The sequence below is a fragment of the Myotis myotis genome, unplaced genomic scaffold, assembly GCF_014108235.1.
Source record: "Myotis myotis isolate mMyoMyo1 unplaced genomic scaffold, mMyoMyo1.p scaffold_m19_p_3, whole genome shotgun sequence".
NCBI lineage: Eukaryota > Metazoa > Chordata > Mammalia > Chiroptera > Vespertilionidae > Myotis > Myotis myotis.
The window spans coordinates 132,262,930-132,271,390 of record NW_023416335.1 but is presented as its reverse complement, the minus strand read 5'-3'; the positions used below and the strand labels follow the sequence as shown (position 1 = coordinate 132,271,390).

The 8,461-nt window shown below is 36.9% G+C and overlaps 1 pseudogene; it reads right to left on the bottom strand.

Moving 5' to 3' along the window:
- Positions 1–5,672: 5,672 nt before the first annotated feature.
- LOC118650592 lies at positions 5,673–7,883 on the bottom strand (annotated as a pseudogene).
- Between the last annotated feature and the right edge of the window lie 578 nt (positions 7,884–8,461).

Genomic DNA, 8,461 nt, shown 5'->3' with positions numbered 1-8,461 from the left:
GGTCAACCAGTCACTATGACTTGCACTGACCACTATGGGGTAGACGCTCTGACCAGTAGGTTAGCTTGCTGCTGGGGTCTGGCCATTGGGAATAAACAAGATGGACCAGACATGTCCTGGAGCACTCCTGAAGTCCCTCCCCAGCTGGCCAACCCCTAATGTCCTTCCCTGGCCCCAATTGTGCACCTGTGGGGTTCCTCGGCCTGGTCTGTACCCTCTCACAATCTGGGACCCCTTGGGGGATGTTGGAGAGTCAGTTTCGGCCCAACGACAGAATGATCAGTCACTATGACATGCACTGACCACCAGGGGGCAGACGCTAAATGCAGAAGCTGCCCCCTAGTGGTGGTCAGTGTGCTCCCACAGGGGGAGTGCCACTCAGCCAGAAGCAGTGCTCATGGCTGGCGAGCACAGCTGAGGTGGCGGGAGCCTCTCCCTCCTCCATGGCAGCACTAAGGATATCCAAGTGCCAGCTTAGGCCCGCTGTGAGAGTATGCAGGTTGGGCTGAGGGACACCCCTGAGTTCATGAATTTCATGCACTGGTCCTCTAGTAATTATAATAATATGAATACTGATCATTGTTTAATTCTGAATTTAAACTTATAATCATTATATCCATATAGAATTTAAAATATGGTAATTTTAAAGTATTCTTCAAATGAAAAAATCGATTCACAATGAGATTAAAGGTGATGTATAAAAAATATATTATGTAATTCAAATTAAATAAATGTCATTATTGCTTTCTTAGTCACCATGATCTTTAATATGCATGTCCTTGTTATGCAGGTAGACAAAAAATAGACTCAAAATATTAGAAAAATGATAAATCCACATATATGTCTTCTGTTATTCAATGACAAAAAATATTAACTAGTGCCCTAGCCTGTTTGACTCAGTGGTTGGAATGTCAGCCTGAGGACTGAAGGATACTGGGTTTGATTAAGGTCAAGGGCAGGTACTTCGGTTGCAGACTTGATTCCTGGCCCTGGTCCAGGCACATGCAAAAGGCAACCAATCAATGTCTTCCACATCGATATTTCTCTCTCTCTTTTTCTTCCCTTCCCTTCCACTCTATCTAAAAACCAATGGAAAAAATATCCTCGGGTGAGAATTAACAAAAATAGAAAAAGGAAAAAAAAGAATATTAACTAGAAAAATATAGGATACTGTCCCACATTGAGATGATTGCAATCTATTTTATAAAACATCTGTGATATCTAAATTATTTCAAAAAACATATAAAAATGATTGACTTTGGAATTTAAATATTGAATGTGGACTCAATCTCATGAATAAAAATTAAGTATATCATTTTCCTATTTTCTTGAAGGGCCAGCAGTAGTTAAAGGTGATTGAAAATAATAATGAAGACATCATATTGCCTAAATAAAACTTCAAAATATACCTATTTCATTGCTAAAGATACACTTAAGATAGATGCTAGATCACTGACTTTGCATATATATATCTCCTAGTAAACTATAACTGCTTGAAATCAGGGATCATAAATATTTTTGAGTACCTTTCCAGAACACATGGCAAGCCCTTGTACATATATATTAATGTATAAATTTAATGTGTATGTCTCATATATCATTGCCCCATCTTCTAAGCCTTATTAGAACTCTAAAAATTCAAAATAGTATAAAATTAGAATTTTGACCATTTTTAACTGCTAGAGATGTCCACTAATTTATTTTTGAAACAATCTTTATCAGAAAAATAAGACAAGTTAATGTTGGAATGTGGCTGTTCTCAACTAGGAATAAAAAACTAAAATGTAATTATTAAAATATTTTAAAAGTAAATATTCACAACAATCCTATCTAATAAAAAGGGAATATGCTAATTGACCATCACACCCTCACAAGATGGCAACGCCAACAGCCAATAAAGAGGGAATATGCTAATTGACTGCCACACCCCCATAAGATGGGAGCACCCACAGACACAAGATGGCAGTGCCCAGTCCCCTCAGCCCTGCTTCATCCAACCAGAGTCCCCCAGTCCCCTCAGCCCTGCCTCACCCAGTCCCTGAAGCCTCCAGCCTCATCCAGCCTCAGTCCCTCAGTTCCCTCACCCCTGCAGGGGAAGGCAATTAGGGATGATCAGGCCAGCAAGGGAGGGGAGTTGGTGACAATCAGTAGTTAGGGATAATCAGGCAGACAGGTGAGTGGTTAGGAGCCAGCAGTCCCAGATTGTGAGACGAATGTCCGACTGCCAGTTTAGGCCCGATCCAGGGATCGGGCCTAAACCAGCAGTCAGACATCTCCCGAGGGGTCCCAGATTGGAGAGGGTGCAGGCTGGGCAGAGGGACACACTCCCTCATGCATGAATTTCTAGTAAATAATAAAATGGGGAAATTATGTAACTTTATCTGAATACAAATATTTTATTTTAAAAGAATCAGCAACATTAAAACATATTCTGAGGCTCTACAATCCTTTATGCACATTTAAGAGAACTGTAAAACAATTAAATAAATTATAAATAATCAAAATTAGAAAATTTTAGGAAAACAATGCAATATGTAACTATATAATTAAAGAATATTAAATACTTGAAGTTTATTACAATCATTTACAAAAATATAAGTGAGGATAATAAAACCTTTAAATATGATGCTACATCAATGAATATTATTGGATAGTCAATCATGTAAATGCCATGAACTGGGAAAGTAATTATTTGTAAAAAATAAATTGAAATTGCATAGAGCCTAAATGAATTATTTGTTTAAATAAGTTTCGCACTAAAAATAACTGTCCTACATCTCTTATAATCTGTGAGATATTTGACTCAGATTTTCCACATTTGTGGAAATCAAACTTCTTATCTTTAAATACTACATTCCTAATCCTCAGTTTAAAATGTTATAGCTATCTTAAATTGTTTTATTTCTGCTATCTGCCAATAGAAATTCTGGTTCAATAAAACCCAAGATAGGCCCTAGAAATCTACATTTCAATAAGCAGCTCATGAAAACTTGAATCATATATGGTGTGGAACCCTCTGTGAATAAAATCTCTGCAATTAGTACTTAAATCCTGTCAATCTTCCTTTGTAATACTTTTTCATCTCCATCCCATAGTTTAAATCATCACTATATAATTTCACTTTAGTGTAATAATTATCAACTTTTGTCAGAATTTCTGCAACTTTTAACAGCCTTTCCCCATAACATTCTGAAAAGTAATTAATTATCTTTAAGACTATCAATTCTTAGAGGACCTGTCCCTCTCACAAGCTTCCGCATCCTCACCATTCAGTCTCTGCCTGGAGTATAACAAATTTAATTATTGGATTATTAAATAAATCCATGTTATCACTGGATTTCAATCCTGGAAAAACTCATTTAATCAGATCACTCTGCAAAGAATGTTTAATGGATACTAATCAGAAAAATTAACACTTTCAAAAATTGTAACAAAATTGTGAAATACTATTTTTTATTAGATAGACTAAGACATCATATAAAACCACTGAACTCACATTGGTACCAAGACTATATTTCATAATTTCTTATGAGATATCAATCCTTAGCCCCTTAACTTCAATCCATCAATAACGTATTTTAAATTTATCTTTACTGTTGAAAGTGTTACAGATGACCCTCTTTTTTCTTCCATTGACCCACTTGTCCCTACCCCCTCAAACCCCACTAGGCCTTCACCACATTATTTTCTGTGTCGATGTATTATACATATATGTATGTAAGTTCTTTGGTTAATCTCTTCCCATCTACCTCCCCCAATCAATTAATAATGTTTTTTTGTGAATTCTTATTAGTAATATTACTTTATGTAAAATATGACTTTTGCCCATATGTTATTCTAAAATCTAATTATAAGAGACATATACACACATAAACTAAAATTATGAGTGACTGTAAGCAGTAAATTCATATATATATATATAATGTACTAATTGTCATATATATATATAGATATATATAGATATATATATATATCTCTATATATCTATATATATATATGGCAATTAACATGTCCATTTGGTAAAGCTTTCTATAGCCGAAGGGACCTGAGTAGGTTTTAAAGCACAGTTAGAAATTAAATAAGCAAAGACATGAAAAAAGGGGGGTTTTATATACTTGTTGAAATAGAAGAATGTGGGATGCCTTTGGGATATAAAGAGTAAAGCAATTTGACAAGAGCAGAAGGTTTATAGAGAGTAAAGAGCATGAAATAAGTTTTAAGCGGTAGCTGTGTTTTAAAAGACTCTGTCTGCCAGGACAACAGATTTGAACTTTATCCTGTAGCTCTGGGTTAACTTGATGATTCTAGTAAAGGTATCTGAATAGCAAAGTGGTATGAATTAGGTGATACCCAATGTCTTTATTTTTTTATCTGTTTTAAAAAATATATTTTGATTGATTTCAAAGAGGAAGGGAGAGGGAGCGAGATATAGAAACATCAATGATGAGAGAGATTCATTGGCAGAGCACCTCCTGAACACCCCCTACTGGGAACCCAGTCCACAACATGAGCCTGCAACCTGGGCATGTACCCTGACCAGAATCCAACCATGGCCTTCTGGTTCATAGGTCAATGCTCAACCACTAAGCCATGCCAGCAGGGCTTATTTTATCTTTTTAAGATTCAATAAAATAATTTATTATGAAAAAACTATTCTGATTGTAATAGTCTCTGTTGGTCCATCAATGGAGAAATATTATTTTAAAAGGTGGCTTAAAACACACTAACTTTGTAAATCTGAAATTTTAGATGGAAAATTATGAATCTCTAAATGGCATACTATAATTTGTAAATCTGGAGAAGACGGAAAGGTACAGATAATAAATACACCTTAAGCAGAAGCATTAACGTAATTTCATATAATACAAGTTGAATAATTGGGTTAATGACTTAATGTGGAATTTTTATTTCACATTACAGAAGTACTAATCAAATTCCCAGTAGGCAGGATGATGCCAAGCAGTATAAGTAAAATTCTCTATAGTTAGTTAAGGGCACTGTTTCTCAGGTCTTTGATGAATCTAATAAGTAACTGAAGAGTTTGTTTAAAATGCATATTTTCAGGCCAAAACCCAGATTTAAATTTAGTTGGATTGGGATAGTCTAGAAATATGCAAATTATTGACCAGCTAGATGACTCTGATAAGAGATAAAGAGGTTACTATAGCATTAAGCATGCTCTTACTTCTTGCTTGAATGGCATAAATGGATGATGGGTAAAACAGAGCCGACATTCTTAGGAGAATCAAAGTGGAGGCAAGAACAAGCCAGGTGTTTTGTTTAAGAGGTTCAGATTAGAAAAGCCGTCCAGAATCAAGCTAAAAACCTTGGATTAGAATCTTGAAACCATCTAAGGTTTTAGAATAGGAGAATAATAATATGAGTGATTTTTAAAAGAATGCTGAAAATGGGCCAATTTGTAAAGCTGAAAAGCCAAATAGAAGGTTTAGAATGAAGTGATGAAATGAGCACCAGGGAGGAGGTACTGACAGTAGAAAATAAAATGTCAGAAGACCTATTGGTAAAAATGATGACCTTGCTTTCAGATACCTAAAAATAGGAAGTTAATATTAAATACATTTAAAAGTATTCATTACAAACATAATAAAAACATAATCTTCAACTGGCTTTTTGGAGCCACAGGAGCTCACAGCATTTTGCATTGCCTTATTTTACTGAGGTTTGAGAGCAAAACTTGCTTTACTTTCATGAAGAAAAGCCTTTGAAAGTTCAAAGTGTTTGATACCCAGAACTTTATTTAACTCCTCCTGGAGCTTTCTTTTGCTCTGCTTTTTTATAGCAAGCTTTGAGCGGGGTTTTGGCACCTCTAATTTGAGTTGGTTATTTTCTTCTTTCAATTTCATAACATGCTTTTTTGTTTTATATACTGATGACCCAATAATTCAGCATATGAATCTATTAGGTTATTTAGCTGTCCCTGATTTGCACCGTGTTTATTCAACAAAGACTTTCTTTGCTTCAAATGCATCCGGGTGTGGCTGAAAAGGCTTTATTATATAGTTCTGCATAAAGGAGACACCCCTTACTCATTTCCTCAGTTAATTCTGCCATTGTATTTTCTTTTCCAGCTTCTTCCTCTTCCAGCTGCTTCTTAAAGTCTTCACCTTGCTGCTTGAGTTGGTTCTCCAAATCAAGTTATTTTCTGGAGACAAGAAACCGTGATTTCTTTACTTTCTGCGTCTTTAAGAGCTGATCTGGTCTGCAGATCTAGAAGTACCCTTGCATGGTTCTTGAGCTGAACTCTCAGTTTCCAATATCTGATGCTGAACATGCTCTGCACTTTTCCTGGCCTCGGTCACTTTTTCCCTAAGTGATAAGTTCTCTAGCTTAAGATCTTCTCTCTCACTAGCTGTTAATGCTTTATAGCTTTCAAATGGAGCAGTGACATTTCCAAGGTTCTGCACCTTACTATTGCACCTTTTCTGCACAGAAGGTGGCCTGAGTGTGAGCAGCATTAACTTTTCTAGTGTTCGGGTTCTTTCACCTTCAGATCTTCTAAACGTTTCACTTCTTCAGCCCTAGGTTTTCTTTCTTCTCCCAATTCTTTGAACCACTTTTCAGCTTGCCCCTCCTTTTTGCTGTAGTTTATCTAGCTCATCCAGAGCTTGTTTAATTCTTCCTCAAAGAGGTTCCTCTCTTTCATCATTTCCTCTTGAAAGAACATAGCTTCTGCTGAAGAATAGAAGATAATGCCTTCTCCTGTTTCAGAAGTGACTCAATTTGGAAGTCTTTTTGATGTAGCTTTTCATGTTCTTGTTTTTCAAGAATAAACTTCTCTTTTTAGGTTTGCATGACAGAATGTAGATTTCCATCCAGTTCTCTGCCGCTGTAGATGAGCTCTTCTTTTTCTTTCTGGGAGCTGACATTTAGCCATCAGGTCTTTTACTCGCTTAGACAATGTAACAATGCTTTCCTCAAGAGACTGCTTAAGGCTTAAAACTTCATGATTCTTCGCTTAAAATTTCTTCTAACTGGGCAGTATCTAGCTTGTATTTTTCTCCTTTGATCCGAGGCACAACTTATTTCTTCAGTGTATTCTAAGAGTCTATCTGTGTCAGATTTTTTGTCAATCTGTTATTTCTCTATGGAAACGAGTTTCCCGGCAAGCTGTGCCACTTCCCCTGAGACTTTCTGGGATTCTTCTGGGTGACCTGCAGTTTCACCTCCGTGCCTTGTTGGTTACCCATCATACTTCTCATCTTAGTTTCTCATTTTTTTTCTAAGTTTCAGCAACTCAAGGCTTAGAATGCTTCTGGTTAGCAGCTTGAGAACACTTAGCCTTTAGTGGCCTGTGAGTCCTGGTGGAGTCGGTAAGCTGCTTTTGCACTGTAGCATTACTGGAAGCGATGTCTTTTTCCCCGACCGCAGCGCTGAGCTCTGCTTCCATCTTCTCCAGCTCAGCTTCCAGGTCCTGGAGGCTCTTGTCTTGAGCACCAAGTGCCTGCACAAGGACATGCATTTCCTTTTCAACATCATCAAGACTTTATCATTTTGATGAGATTCCTCCTTTAACCCCAAAGTCAACTTCTCTTGCTGAAGCAGGCAAGTTGGTATCTTTGTCAACAGTAAGATTTGGTTGAGATTATTTTTGTCTGCTTGTTTTTTAAATCGTTGTGATTTCTGAAAGGATACTGGTCCTTTCAATACTTCTGACGTTCTCATACCATAAGCACCTGGCGATGTGCAGAACGAGAAGGGTCACTGAGTTATTTCAGGGGCGCCTTGGGAAAGGACCTGCTGACGACCAGCTCCACAAGCCCAAGGGCACCAGCGTCCCTCCTCAACTTTCTCTCCAATGTCTTTAAAATAGAAAATAAAATTCTTTGGAATATCAAAATGCATGTCTCTTGCTGTTTCATCATATATTCAATCAATGAGTACTTACTCCATGCCATGTACTCTGCTGAGTCATGAGAATACAATGCTGAGCAAACACACACATATAACAAAGCTTAAATTCCAATGCGAGAATCAAATCGCCACAAAACTTTATTTATACCCGAAAACTATGATGATGTCTATGGGAAATGAAATGGTGTTCTACAAACACATATTAGGATTGCAGGGATGGTTTTGCTGAATAAGCGACTGTAAGCTGAGCTCTGACAAATTCATAGAAGTGGGAGTATGGGCTTGTGGAGAGAGCATTATAGGCAGAAGAAAGAACATGTGCAGTGGTCCTACTAAGCCAGGAATGCATAGGGGAATTTCAAATAATTCTAGTGTAGCAGAGGAAGAGGGCTAGACAAGCCATCTATCTGGAGAGGGATGCAAGAGCTAGGTAAAGTAAGCTGTTTAGGACATTTGAATGGTATTGGTCTTGAAGAGAGAAATGGTGGTGTCTGGAATTTTTCTGTTTTTTAAAAACTATTACCTATAATGTAAGAATAACTTTACCACAGTCCATATTTTCCACATATTTTTGTTAACCTATTATTCT